General features: G+C 46.3%; 1 protein-coding gene across 1 annotated transcript in view; it reads right to left on the reverse strand.

The window, feature by feature from the left end:
- cdh6 (cadherin 6) overlaps nt 1–15571 on the reverse strand; it is a 106681-nt gene that overhangs the window by 49102 nt on the left and 42008 nt on the right. The window contains exon 5 of the mRNA XM_077623736.1: nt 9851–10043. The gene's annotated coding sequence lies outside the window, so the exon portion shown is untranslated. The remainder of the gene's footprint in view (nt 1–9850; nt 10044–15571) is intronic.

Genomic DNA, 15571 nt, shown 5'->3' on the forward strand with positions numbered 1-15571 from the left:
TAAAACTGCAGACTACCAGAATTCTGCGGTCGTTAATATTCAAAGCACGCGTGTTAGATGCTAATGTCTAAAAAAACACACTGCATCTTAATGGGGGTTACAACATCCAATCCAGTGGCCTTAACATTTGTTCGTGGCTCCTCCCCATGTAGGAACTCTGCCAATTGGGCTATCAACTTCATGGCTAAAATTAAACTTGCCTGTGCTAGCACATTGCAAAAGACGAGAAACGCGGGGATCCCTGAATGCGACATAAAGTGTTCCTATAGACGAAGCAGCGCGGCCACCTGTGAAACGTGCTCATAAATAATGGAAGCTGGCGAAGCGTCTGTCAGCTTATCTGTCAACGCCGCTATCGTCAAACGGGTCGAGTCGGAGCAGAGCGTACCGATGCAAAGTCTCAACGCCCCGTGCACCCGACAGCCTGGTGCTGGCCTACGCGCCTCGTCCCATCTGCTGTTTTACGAGGTCCCGCAGTTGTATCTGTCTGCGGCCGTCAACGAAGGGCGGATGATGACAACAAAGTGTCAACGCTAACTCAGATAATCCTAACAAGAGACATTTTAACACTGAAGCGCTAGATTCTTCGCATCACTGTACCTTGGTTTCATTCTCTGCCCTCACCCAAACGATCCCCCTTTACACCCCCTAGGGGCCACGCCCCGGGTGCTCCCCCGTAGTCCCCTATTTCCGCTAACCTCTGCTAGCTTCCACTAAACGCCTAACGTTAGGGTGACAAAAAGGGTGCGCTTAAACCACCTGGCAGTGACGTATGACCAGTCCCTGCCTTCATTTCCAGACACGCCCCCACCTTGCAGACCCTTCTCGGTGAGATAAATTGAGTGGCTTGTCTGACTCGTGCTTCCATAAATAAAAATAGCAGCGCGCTAACCCTCCCCTCCCCCACCGGCTTCATCTAAACACAACAAAATCCCCCCGAAGCGTCGAGGGGCTGCGCGGTCGGCAGGGGTGGCGGCAAGGAGAGAGTAAACACGCACCTCCAGCCACACGCGTGTTTGTCGACTGCAATACGGTGGCCGTCACTTGACATTAGCACTCAGCAGGGAGTTCTTCCGCTAAACAAGGTTTCACACTTTTAGTGCGAACAGTGGGGAGGATAAATGGGGACGACCGCCGACTGGACTGGTCACGGAAGATGGAGAGCTCTTCCCTGGCGTCTCGCAACTGAAAAGTTTCAACTCAATACTCAAAATTTGATTGAACAATCTCTTTGATTGGCATTTCCGATGGTAGAGCAAGTCTGAAAATCAAATGTACCCAATGACAACAATTTTCTGGCTGTGCAAAAAATGGATTAGGCAATCAAATATCAGATACAACATTTCCGGATTGAGACTTTGATACGTATTAATAAGACTTGGTCTGGTTTTCAATTCTACAGATCCTGTGATTTGTGAAGTTTTCCCACCACCACCACAGTGCCACACAATGCAGTTGCTAGCACAAAGCCCAACTGAGACCAGGACCATCTGGACCAACTGGCGACTCTAAGAGAGGAACCTCTTTCCAAATCTCCCTCATCATTAGCTTTCTTGTTTTCAATCACTCGAACTCACTCAAAAAACAATTATGGAATCCTACTTGACGTTAGCATCTTTGTTAGCTCCACCATTTGTTTGTCAAGCACCACCTGCCGCTGTTAGCCTACCCTTTGACCTCTGGAGTGTCACCTAATCCTCGCTAACTCCCCCATCTAGGCCCTCCAGCCCCTTCAGACTCTCTTAAAAGCCACTTAGAGGCTCCCGGGCCGCCGGATTGAATTAAAGCTCCGCTGAATCAAATTAGCGTTAGAGTGAGCAAAGTCTCGTAGGAGCATCGCGTCTGGATGCCGCGTGTCATGGGGTGACATCATGGGTGCGTCTAATGTTACAGCCCGGGCGGGGTGCAGCTGGACATATGTGCGTGGACGTCAGAATGAAAAACCCAGAACGGTTTTGTCGTCGTGACGTCGCCTTTACAGGGGCCTGAACTGCGGGTGGGGAAAACCCTGAATTGGTTGCTGGCCAATCCCAGGGCACAATGAGAAAAACAATCAACCGACACAGGGACTTGGAGAATTTGCAAACCCTGCACAAGAAGGCCTGAGCCTGGGATTGAACCCTTGACCCTAACCACATGCTAAGCACCCTGACACTGTGCCGCCCTACATCCCACACGAAAAAGACAAGAATGACTAACTACTTTACAACAACTCATCCACACTCAATATGGCGAAGGCAGCAATTTAACGGACCAACCCGCTGGAGTCCCTCTCTATATGTCTATAATCCTCAGAGCAGCGATGCTAATGAGGTTATAATTATAAATCATACAAATGGAATGTTTAATGCAAGTTTTCCATTTCAAAGAAAGTCCGGCGGCACCGTAGCCCGAGCGCACACTGAGATCGTCCTCTGGCAAACTAGAACCCAAGTTTGCCTTCATTACGCCAAACTAGCTCGGAGCGGCTGACACTCAAGGGGGGCTTCGTTGCGCGGCGAGGTTCCGCCAGCAGGCCCTGCCCCACTTGCCACTTCTTCAACAAATCAGGTGTCTGCTGCTGATCCTGTCCTGTTTTTTTCGATCAGACTTTGACCTATGATCAAATTCCTTGTGCAAGCCAGTAGCACCGACTCTTAGCCCCGCAACCGTCCCCTGGCCTCTGCCTTTGTTTTTCCCCAAAAAACAACAACGCTTGCTGTGAGTCTGTCAGGAAAACAAGCGGGAGGTTTCGTACTTGCGGTGCAAGTCAGCGGGGAAGGTAAGTGGCGTTCGCCGTACTGACTTCTACTGATCCTTTGCGTCGGTCGAGTCTTTCCCTGGTTTTCAATCAGACAAAGTGCTTCGGATTCGCTAGCCGCCCGCTGTTGCTCCTTCGGGTACTTGACCACCACCGCTGTGAGGGCTTCCCAAAAACGTGACCCTTGCAGACTGGAACAGGAGCTGGTTTTCAGTCCTCGCCTAAATCAAGTCGAATCATTTCCCGTTTCCACACAAACAGGTTGAGCGCTTCTGTCGCTCCTGCAGGGTCGCCCGTTGCCAGGACCTGCTCCGGTTCCAGACCCGTCGAAGTGTAATTGGAGCCCGGCAAGACCCCCAACATCCATTTGACACGTACTGTCGTCGAAACAAGTGTCGCGGCGCCTCCGAAGATGACCTTTCCTCAAAGCGGACAGCTTCAGCCGGCAATTATTGGCGCACGTGTTCAACTACCTTCTTCTATTTTACATCCAGGCGTGCCAGTGAAACGGCGTAATGGCAGAGAGGGAACCCGCCACGGATGCCGGTTAGCCTTTTTCACTCTGGGGGGGAAATCGAAGGAAAAATAGAAGCCTTTCTGATGTGCCGCCTGTTCATTTGCAGAAAAAAAATGATAAGGAAAAGTCACAAAGGCTTTTTGCGCACACAATGGAATCCAGATATCATTCACAAAATAGACAGGAGACCATTCTCCGCAGGAGGAGGGGTGACGGGCCCGCGGGGCACGGAGACAGCCGATTCTCCGCCAATCTCGGCGCCCCCGCTCCCACCTCCCCGCTCCCCCGAAGCCAAGCAGGGAAAATACTTTTTCCCTTTACGTATTTTTAAGAGCCGCAGTGTTGCTGTCATCCGCAATAACGGGTGTCATTCCTCCTGCAGGCTGGCGGAAAGCGCAAGCAAATCACATGCGCACTCACAAAAACGACACGGCGGCGGCTCAATAGACGACCTTCAGTCGAACGCCGGGGAAGCATCATGACTGCTAACCAGCGGGCAGGCATAACTAATCCATTACTCATTCATCAACTTTGAAGATTTCATTTTTTCCCCCCATCTTTCGTGTCCAATTCAAGAAGTAATCAGTTGAGAATCCATGGGGTCTTTTGTCCAAAAAGGTCGTTTTGTCCCTACCGGTTTTCTACGACTCGGATCAGTTCTCTTTTCTAAGGCCTCGTCACAAATCATTATTTTGACAGTCGAATAACTCCCCGATTAGTTATGCGATTTCACCGAACGACTTAAGTATGAATCATGTCTTATTTACAGTTTCACTACTTTATGCGTGTATGAACTACTAGGGATTGGCTGGCAACCAATTCAGGGGTTTACTCGAACTGCTCCCTTGTTGCTGGCTGGCTCCAGCACCCCCCCAACCCCTGGGAATATAAGCAGCACAATTCAAATCATTTTCAAGTCAACCATGTCTATCAAAATAGCTGCCGGTTAATTTTACAGTGGTTTACTTTAGTCGATCGGTCCCGACACCCCCCCTCGCCGTAACTCCACACGCCATTCGTCGAGCCGGCCGCCGACAACAGTGAACACCCCTCTAATGGAAAACATCCAAATGTCCGCGCCGCAGTGCAGCTGTGCTCGTAGTGGACTCTCTGATCCCCTATTAGCCCGCTGTCATCCCTCGGTCAATATTCCCCAAACCTCCGTGTCAGCCGACGCCCCCCTCCCCCAGCCGCTTATTAAGCCGCTGTCACGTTGAGCGGCCGACCCCCAGACAGCCGTTAGAGGCCCCCGCTGTCCACGGGGCGGTTTAAGCCTGGGGGGCTTTACGCTGGCAAGAACCAGGTGGGAGGTGAGGTGCGGGTGTTCCGCGGACATGATCTGAACACACACATTTCTGCGCACTTGGACTCGCCGCAAGGACAGCTGGGAAGTCAAAGGACGAAATTTCACAAACGGCAACGGAAGGATCCCGTTCACATACGTTGCACGTTTACTGGCGTCGTCAGACTTGACTGCATTTGGGTTACGGAAAAAGAAAAAACCAACCCCACGGCGTCACTTGTATCTGGCCGAAATGCTAAAATGACACATTGGTCAAAGACGGTGATTTTGGTGACGCCAGTGGACGAAAGTGGTAGTGAAATATTTTTTTTCCACTCCACGGTACCATAGCAAGTCCAATTTAGCTTATTTTAACTCTGAAGCAGACATTTTCCTTAATTTTAGACCAATGTAAGTCCCCCAGACCCAATTGTCCCCCCCCGCAAGCCTGTTTTTAAATTGAGACACATTTCCATGTCCCCAAAAACCATGTCAATTGAAAAATTCTCACAAATTCATACAGGAACTAAATCATATAACTTGAAACTACAAATGACAAGAACTCCGCTATCCTCTACCGGGAAATTCCTTCGACGCGGATGGCTGCCCTCCACTGGCCAACTCATAAACTGCAATTCCACAAGCAATTAATAATGCAAAAATTGGACTCTCAGGACCAAAAAATACCGACCCATGCTACATAGCTACCACCTTTAAAGACAATCAGTTGGCGAATGACAGAAAACAGCACTTCAAACTTTGTGTCCACAAGAACAACAACAACAACCTGGGTGGCAACTTGAAAGACCTTTACCCCTTAAAACGTTGTCTTAACACAGCTTTAGCGAAACTGACTTGCGCAAGAGTCGAAAAATTCAAGGTATTTTCAATTCGGTACCAGTTACAAAACAGCAAGGAGTTCAAAATCAAAACTAAAAAACTGATTTTTTAAAGCTCCAGATCTAGCCGCGTGCCGATAATCCGACTTTAGCGAAGCAAAATGTTCCAATTTGGCCAAGTAATTTAGCGAGTTGATTTGCGTGGACGGGGTCGCCGTCACCTCTGCCGCCGAACAGGAAGCGTGTGCGCGCAAACACCAGCAGACGGGCCCGCGGCCATGCGAGACTTGATTAGATTTTGATAGCGATCTGGATCCGTGATTCCCACTATTAGATTATTAGCGCGCGGCCGCGCACACACGCGTTGGATATAGGGATTTCATTCCAAATCCAATCCTAAAGCCCCCCCGCTTGCCGTTGCCGGGTCAAAAAATCGATTTCACCTCAAATGGAAGAAAGACGGACGGGCCGGCATCCTTGCGGAAAGACACTCGGCTGATGGTCTTCCTCTTCCCGACTCAGACTTTTTGGTTTTTTTTCTCGTTGGGAGAAATATTATTTTTCTCGTTAAAAAAAACGACTTTATTCAAAGTGGATTATCTCTTCTGTGTCAGAATAAATATATGTTTTTCTTTAAAAGGTGATGATTGGATCTTTTTTGGTCCGTATAATAACTGTAATCAAGCATAGCAAAATTTTAAAAATTACATCCTAAGAAAATGTGACTTCAGTCCACAAATGACGACAACTTCACTTTGAGATATTTTTTACAGCAAAACAAAACTTTGGAGCTCAATAAAAAGTGGCTCAGAAATGACAAAAACGATGATGATAGGCGTCCAAACAGATTGCTCCCCATCATCCTTATGAGTTTGTCACATTTGCTACCAACAACCTCGGCTCAAATGGATTGGACATCTACCAACTTTTTGCAGTAGAAAAAGCATTCAATTCTTCTAGGCCTTTAAAAAACTATTTTTTAAACACTACACCTGAATTAAATGTGCCTTTTTTATCGACAAACACATTCATGAAAAGAAATCCACTTATATATAAATAATAGATGAAGAACGGATGGGGGGCTGTACTGAAAACAACACTAATCAATAACTACAACGATTGTTCTCATTGGAATCCAACTTTACGGATTAGGAGCTAACGGGCTAACGGCGCTTTTTCCCCACCCGGGAGGACCACCGAGATTCGGGAGTCGAGCGCTCGTGATTAGAAAGGCGGTGGCGCCTCTCCAGCATGCGCGAGTGTGTGTCGTTGGGGGGGCCGGAGGGGGGCTGTTCTATTGGCAGCCGCTTCTTCAACATTGGCAGCACTTTAGCACCTCCCACCCAAAAGAACAAATCCAAAGTGATTTCAGCGTGACTCGCCAGCCGACTGCAAAGACCCACTTCTCTCTCTCATTGACGTTTTTTTTCCGCAGGACTCACAAGGGGAGGGGGGGTCCTCAAAACGTGGCACTCGAGCCACCGTATTTTTATAAAGTCACCTCATTAAAAACTCACTTAAAAACAACATTGACCATTCATGAGCAAAACAGTTTTTTAACTACCGACCCTGGAAAGCATTCTCTTCAAAATCGAGCTAACTGCGCTGTCCGCTAACGCTGCCTGTCAGCTTCCCTTCATTTATTTAAAGACGTGGTCTTCAAACCATAGAGGACGTCTGCCGGGCTCTTTGAGCTTTAGCGCTGACGCAATCCACAACGAGCCTCTTCGGAAAAAGATGTAAGACTTGAGTCCGATGTAAGACTTGACTCCAAGTCCAGGAGAGCTAATGAGGCATTGTTTAGCCAGGTAAGAACGCCGTGTTTATCTTTATGCCGCGTGGGTTTTTTTGTTTTGTTTTTAAAGAGGGGGTTGTCGGGATTTAAGTGGACTCGCTGCCGTTCTGGCCGCCGTCCAGCCTGTAAAATCCCTTCAGTGGAAACCTGGCTAAGTCAGGTTGACCTTCACGGCGGTTTTGGAAAAATCGTTTCTCCGTGTTGCCCTTCTTAGCTCGATGACTGACGATGAAGTCGATGGACGTCCTATCTGTTTGGAACGCGGCCAAATGGATTGGACATCCGTGTCGCCTTCAATGGCGGCCAATCAAGGAATAACCCACAAATCAATGTACGGCTTCAAATTGAGGATGCGATACGACAAAGTGTACTACAATCAGTCAATGCAGTTAGATTTTACATGTTCCCACAAGTTATGTAAAGTACTAATAATCACATTTTTGCAAAATACTAACGAGTCAAATAGTGATTAAGTTCATCCACAAGTTGAAATAGTGTGAAATTTCAAATACTAGTCAATTTTATGGGTATTTTTCCACACTCCAAGTTACACAATTTCATAGATTTGCATGGTACTGCGACTTATACTCAGGTGTGCTAAATCTCGTTATATATTTAAAAAATATATCACATTAGAAAAATAAAGATTACCAATAGTAAAAGGGTTGTGTAATGTTAACGAATGTAACCATTAAGGCGGTATGCTAAAGTACATTACACTAATCAAGTCTCTGAATATTACAACTAGCATTTCAATATGAAAAATCTGTTCTTCATAGACATGTATCTTCCAAACATTTCTCCTGAAAAATGTGATTTTTATTTCCTATCGTGATCCATTTTGTACCCCAAATAAATCTAACGCACATTTTGCAGTCCTCACAAATCATGCCACTTTCACAAAACACATTCCTTTTACTCTTGGCAACAATTTTTTAACATGCCGCTTCTCCTAAAAACGCTTGTCAGCGACACTTCCGCGATTTTGACAGCCCGTGCGGCCATCTTGAAATTTCCCAGTGACTCTTGTAATAAAAAATTTGCCAAGCGACAAAAGAAGTGACTAAAAACGTCTTCCCGTCAAACTCCTCAGCGCTAAAATGGAGAACAAAAAATAATTGCGATTTCAACGGCTCCACAACTCGAGGGTGCCGTAGCTAGAGTAATAGTAGCAACAGATTCTTATTTGTTTGTATTTTTGTACGACCGTGACTGATGCAGTCTAGCAAACAAGCTCGGGGTGCTCTTCATGTCATAAAATGTTTCCATCGTACATCCATTAGACCCGGTGGGCCAGGGCGGGGGAGCCGGTCCCCGAGGGGCCCCGCCATCGGGCGGCAGCCGCTGGGGCTTTTTTGCGTTATTGGCTGCAGATGCCGGCCACCGAGCGGCGGAAAGAACATCCGCCGTCACGGCCGACGACGCGGCCCATCTGGAGCGTACGTAACATCATCAAGTCGGGGTCAGCGAGTTGCCCCGCTCCGCCGCCGGGTACGTGCCACCATCACGTGACGTCACGGCGACCCGCGGGGGGCGGGCAGATGGAGATCTTTCCCTTTCAGACTCGATGTGCCAATGAGTGTCTTTTAAGACCTCGACTCTGCTCCGGTGGCGGTTCTTGGGGTTTACACACATGCCGTGGACCCAACATGCCCATACCGGCTTGTGCTATTTACAGAGCCTTTAAATATTCAACACCTGCCGTGTTCCCCGTGCGTCTTTGATCAGCCTCCTATTTCCACCGCTCCCGCGTTTCATGTGTTCATCAAACCGGCACAACCTCAACTGCGAGCCTGCCGCGCTCGGGCTCGTTTCCTCCCACCCCTACACAACGGGCGACTTGTTCCCACCGGGAGGAGAAACGGGAACCGAGGACAGTCCGGCGTGTGTCTTGAATGGTCCCATCAGGTGCCATTGACAGCGATTGGAGTCCAATCTAGTTCGACTCGTTTTGACAAATTCATTTGAAAACACAGCAGGGAGATGCCAACGAGCCAAAAAGTTGCTCTGGACCCAGCGCTTGCACACCTTTGGACGTCTATTGTCGTCCATGGGATGGAGGGAGAACGTGGATGCGTTGCGGCAAAAACACAAGTCCCAGTGATGCAAAAAAATGGACTGATAGCAAATGGCAGCATTTGGAGAAGCCATCAAAAGCTACACTTTAAACCAGTTTATACTGAAGGAAGGAGCGAGGGAGGAAGTTTATATGTAACAGATAAAAATAACTAAACAGCTAACCTCACTTTTCCAGGTATAAAGCGCAAATATAATTATAGAATCAAAGCACAATTTCCGTGTCAGCAAGTCTGCGCCACCAAAACAAACAAACAACACGCGCCCGAAAAGCTCCACCACACCGAAGCTCGCACCTGCGCGCAGCCGAGGCTCGCTCTGAGAGTCCCGGCCAGAAAAAGCGCCGCTCCCCGCGGGCAGGAGCGATGGAGTGTAAGCGACCTAAAACGAACGACGCCAAGTTTTCCCCAGCGGAAAGCAATCAAACTAGGGCTATTCCCTTAACCGTACTGCTTCTAAACTCTGAAATGATTTTTTGGGGGGTAAAAAGTTGAAACCTAAGACGCTCCAAGTTACGGCTCTTATTATCGCTACACGTGCCCGCAATAATAATAATCCCGCTCCCCGGACTGAGATAAACGCCGACATGCGCGTGACTCACCTGTGCACGACGGAGAGAGTTTTTGTCCCCGCAGAGGAGAGGCGGTGCGGGGGTAGAGGCTGAAGGAAGGAGCGAGGGAGGAAGGAGCAAGAGTATCCGTTTGAGAGCAGCCGGTATCGGCCGCGCGTCCGCAGCAACTGCGTCCTCGCTGGGTGGATGACACGGAGGCTGGGGGACGCCTGCCGCCCATTGGCTGTCGGAGGTGGTGGAGGGAGGGAGGCAGGGGGGATGAAGAGAGGGTAGGAGGGAGAAAAATAACAGCGTTCAAGTTGATCAACACCACATTCGATTTAAATGAACATTTGTGATACAACAAAACACGGTTGCTTTCATTCGCATGCTATTGTAAACAAGTCTTTAACGGCACCCTCAGTCAAATCAGATTTGACGTTGGCTCTCGATTACAGTCACACTATAATAGAAATGGGCGTTGGTGGCCGTCAATGGCAGTCAAACGGGATCCTCAATTGCAGTCATCCAGTAAAAAATTATGCCATCTCACTGTAATTTGCTTTTGATGAAGTCTTTTACACGAGATTCATCAATAATTCAATTGTAAATCATTATATTTAGCTGTTAAGAGTAAAAAAATATTTTTTACAGGCATTTTTTGCAAACATGTTTGTTTCAATCTGGGAAAAAAGCAGTGTTTTTTAAATGAAATTTTGCATTGTCATTGTTACATATTCATGTTTATTAATTTAACATTTCAAGGCAAACCACATGAATTAAAGACAGATTAGGCTCAAATGAGTCTTTGTATTTTACTTTTCAACATAAATCAATGTTGCAAACTCCTGCTAGCGGATATGCTATGCATATGTTATGCTATGCATATGTTATGCTATGCATATGTTATGCTAGCAGAATGAATTGAAATACTTTGAGTTAAGTAATACTTTGCAATACGAGTTAAAAATCTCAAATCAATTTTTCCCATATACAATAACTAACTAGAGTAATACATTGACAAAAGGGCCAAAAATTTGCTAAGAATTTTGCTCGTATCTCAAATTTCTCATATTTTAGGACACTCTTATGTCAAAGCATTAATGTACGAACTTTCCAACATCAAAAGCAGAAACCACAATTGCACATTTTGCCGCAGTATCGTAAAACCAGAACCAACAAAGTCTTCTAGCATCAACCAAACACCCTGCAGGACTTGTCCCACACGGTAGCATTCCCCGACCCCTTCCGTTCCGGAAAATCTGCTCCTGTTTTCTCGTGTTTACGAGCTCGGCGACTATGTTTGCATCTCTATCGTGGTTTAGTCTGGTTTTTGACGGCGGGTCGACGAGGGCGCGGAGACGGCGGCGTGCCGGCCAGAAACCAGATTAAGAGTCCGACATGTAAACTGCGGGGTTAGAGAGTAATCAAACTAATGCAGCTCATCACTGCTTCATCCAGCGCTGACTGCCTGCACCAGATTACCGCCCTCTAATCTTTCCCGCGTTGATGTGTGCGCGCGGACGTATACATGTAATGAACTCTTAAGCGCCCTCTTAGCGGACTACAAATAAAATGTTCACGAGCTGAACAAGTTGCGATGGAAACGAGGTCAATTGTGATGGCTCCTCGTTTGTTTTTTTTGTCCACAAAGGGACACAAAGAGCAAAATCAGCTCCCGGCTGAAAAACAAAGAAGTTCTACAGAGTGGAAAAGCACAGCGAGCTAGCAGTTAATGAAGTGACAGTGATAAAAAACAAGCCGTGTTTTTATTGAATTTTTAATTAAATTATCAAGTGTAATTAGAATCTGATGGGACGCGTGGATATCAGCGGCGGGGGATCAGTGGAAGGTGTGATTCCTTTTGGAAAGTGACGCTTCCCGATGACAAGATAAGGAATGCTATTATCGCAAGGAGGAGGAGTCATTAAGATGTGGAGCGCCGGGTGTAATCAAGTCCAGATTTGGCGACGAGCACGGCAAAAACAACTGATTTCATTTAGTTCGCAGATAGAGATGATCAATTGCACCACCAGGAATTTAAAGGCACAACGTCACTTTATGGGGTACCGGATTTTCTCGCATATAAGCCGTTGTTGTCGCAAAAAAAATGATGACTGAATCGTGGGTACGGTTTATATGCAGATAAATTAACTTCACATGCACAAAACGCCATAACGCAAGACAATGCATTTGTTTATTTCAAAATAAAGAAAAGATAAGCAGATAAAATGCTAAAGAAAATTTATTTTGACGTCTATGAATGAAGTTTGAGAAAAAAGTAAACTGTATCTTGCATAAAATATGAAAAAAACTCGCTCAGGGCGCCACCATCTTACCTAGGGATGACAAAGTAGACCACTACGGACACACATCCTGGTTGTACTGCTCACATGACTTCCTTTTTGAATTCAACTTCCTTATAATATTGATCCAAATAATGTACTGAATCTCATAAATAGCACAAGCGATGATTTTTCTCAAGATTTTCCCTTCAAAGTAACATATTTGTACTCCCGAATAAAAACATTAATATGGAGGTGAAAATTGTCAATTAGGGGGCGGCTTATACGAGAGAAATTGTAAAATTCAACCATTTGAAGGCAGTTTTAAGGGTACGGCTTATACGCAGAGGCGGCTAATATGCGAGAAAATACGGTACTCGACTCAATCCTGTAGATTGGACTCTACTGAGCCACGACCCATAGTCCTGGTCTTTGGAAACGTAAGATATTTACCATTTAGTTGGCGCCCGAGACCCGACCTTACTGGAATCATGTTCTTTGGGACTTGCTCCCGAATCTGACCCGCTTTCAATTTCGTATTCGGACTCTTCGCACCTTTCCGGCCGTTTTACCACGCCCTCTGCCAGAATCCTTAACTTCCATGAGGCTCCCGGTTTGGCAAACCTAATTTCTAATCACACAATCTCAATATTTACTGGTCTGTGTGTCCTGAAAATTCATTTTTTAATACTCTGGAAAAGAATCAATCCTTTACGGAGACCTGCATAATTTCTGCTACTCTAAGAAATAACCCGAACTGTATTTAGAATATTGTTACCATCTGGAAGTGACGACGTGCGATAAACACGGCGTCCCGAAGAAGCTGACATTCACCAGTCTCTGGCGTCCCGACGACCGCCGACTTTAATCTCTGGAATCTGGCCAAGCGGCCACTTAGCCTCCGTCAACGTCAAACGCCGGACTGGCCAAGCGGGGGTGTCGCGCTTGGCGTGGGATTCCATCTGCAGATCTGCGCCAGATGAGTGTCACAGTGCCAACCTTGACGGCGGAACACATGACGGCTGCAAAACGCGTCACGGTTACTTCAAAGCCAGACCCGGTCGCCCCCTTCAAGGCCGCGTCCCGTCGGGGGGAGGGGTGCCGATCCCTATCACGACCCTACGATAAACAAAACCCGCGAGCTTGAACACAATCGCTCCAGGCCATATGAAATGGTGTAAACAAAAATAATCTGTTCCAGGGACAAACTGTCACAATCCGTCATCCTTTATTAAGGGTGTTTGAACTTTGGTGTCAGTTTTTTCATCGGGTAATGTTTTTTCAAAATGGCTTGGAAAAATAATTGACTAGTTTTGTTGGGAACTGAACTGAAGGGAGGGTATTTTGGCGTCGGAGTTCATTTGGGTGCCAAAAACTGGATTTTTAGGGAAATTCATTCTAATGCAAAAGTGCCAGCTCTTGTTAAGCTACCAGGAGAAAATCAACATAAATGCAGGGTAAACAACGCTTCATTGGTCGGTGGATAAACGCCAGTATCTGGCAACTGCGCGTGTCATCAAAATTTGACAAGTGCTTGGAAGGAAAATGACAAAAACCACAATGATAAATTTTTGAGCATCCCTATGAAGACGGGATTGAATTGCTCGGAATGAAATGACTACAGATTTTCTCATGCTGGTTCGATTGGAAAAAATAGACCATTCCCACACAATACGCTTTTCACAATTTAAAAATTAAAAAAACTAATAATTGCATACGGTAACTAGTACTATACTTGTGAACTAACTAGTACTACACTTGTGAACTAACTAGTACTAGACCTGTGAACTAACTAGTACTATACTTGTGAGCTAACTAGTACTATACTTGTGAGCTAACTAGTACTACACTTGTGAACCAACTAGTACTTTACATGTGAATGAAATAGTACTTCATGTGAACAAACTAGTACTACACTTATGAACCAACTAGTACTATACATGTGAATGAAATAGTACTTTATGTGAACAAACTAGTAATTCATGTGAACTAACAAGTACTAAATGTGAACGAACTAGTATTACATGTGAACAAACTAGTACTACATGTGAATGAACTAGTACTACGTGAGAGAACTAGTACTTCACGTGAGCGAACTAATACAAGTGTCAGATCTACAGTGCTAGCTAGCTACTCAAATAGCAATTTTCTCGGTACATACGGGGAAATGGCTGTTTTCTTTTTCCGGATTCCGACCTAAACTTGCAGGAATACGAGCCAAGTACGTCAGGTGCACCCCAAAAAGACTCCACCGAATGCGGTTTGAGAATCTTGGGGGAACGGCCGCCTTATTTTGCTGTTCCATTTGTTCCCTCAGACATAGCCCGGGGACACAAAATAGGAGCTTCGGATGACGGCGGCCTCGGCGTGCCCTCGCAGCGCAATTGGGGCGCCTGCCACCGGCGCCGTGATTTATGATGCCTTCAGAATGTACACTCTTCTTATACTCTCTTCTTTTTTGGCCCATTCTTTGCGTCGAGGCCGCCTCAACGGAGGGTCACCGTGTCGCCTCAACAGGAAGTGCGTTGTCTCCGGTTCATATGGTCCCCTGGGAACATCGTGCAAATGCCAACCGCGTTCAAACGCTTTAACTGGTTCGTGGCCGGCCGTAGAAACTCGATCCAGTCTGGAGGGGTCTCGTTTGGTGAAGTCTCAGAGCCGAAAAAATACTCATTATAGTCTTGGTCTTGTTTCAGTCCTAGTCTTAACCGTGATTCCTGATTCCGGCTAGTTTTGGTCCAATCTTGGAGTCGATTCCTGAAAAAAGTGTTTTGTCTTTCTCTTAGATTTGGTCTTGACGTACACAAGTCTTTATCTAGATTTATTGTCATTGATTTTTGGCTAACGGCATGGGATGGGCTCGTCTCAGATTTGGTTCTTAAAAGATTGTGTCTTGGTATCGTCTTAGACTCGGTTATCAAAAGATTCTGTCTCGGTCTCATCTCATATTTGCTTCTCAAAAGATTCTGTCTTGGTCTCGTCTCAGACTGGGTTCTCAAAAGATTCTATCCTGGTGTCGGCTCAGGTTTAGTTCTCAAAAGATTCTGTCTTGGCCTAGTTCCACACTCGGTTCTCAAAAGATTCTGTCTTGGTCCGTCTCAGACTCGGTTCTCAAAAGATTCTGTCTCGGTCTCATCTCAGATTTGCTTCTCAAAAGATTCTGTCTTGGTCTCGTCTCAGACTCGGTTCTCAAGAGATTCTGTCTTGGTCCGTCTCAGACTCGGTTCTCAAAAGATTCTGTCTCGGTCTCATCTCAGATTTGCTTCTCAAAAGATTCTGTCTTGGTCTCGTCTCAGAGTCGGTTCACAAAAGATTCTGTCTTGGTCTCATCTCAGACTGAGTTCTCAAAAGATTCTGTCTTGGTCTCATCTCAGACTCGGTTCTCAAAAGATTCTGTCTTGGTCTTGTCTCAGTATTGGTCTTGGCCTCCAAAAATCTTGACTTTATCTGTGTTTGCAGTTTCCGGGCAAGTCTTGGTCTTGACAAC

The sequence above is a fragment of the Stigmatopora argus genome, chromosome 17 (assembly GCF_051989625.1).
Source record: "Stigmatopora argus isolate UIUO_Sarg chromosome 17, RoL_Sarg_1.0, whole genome shotgun sequence".
In the NCBI taxonomy this organism is placed as follows: domain Eukaryota; kingdom Metazoa; phylum Chordata; class Actinopteri; order Syngnathiformes; family Syngnathidae; genus Stigmatopora; species Stigmatopora argus.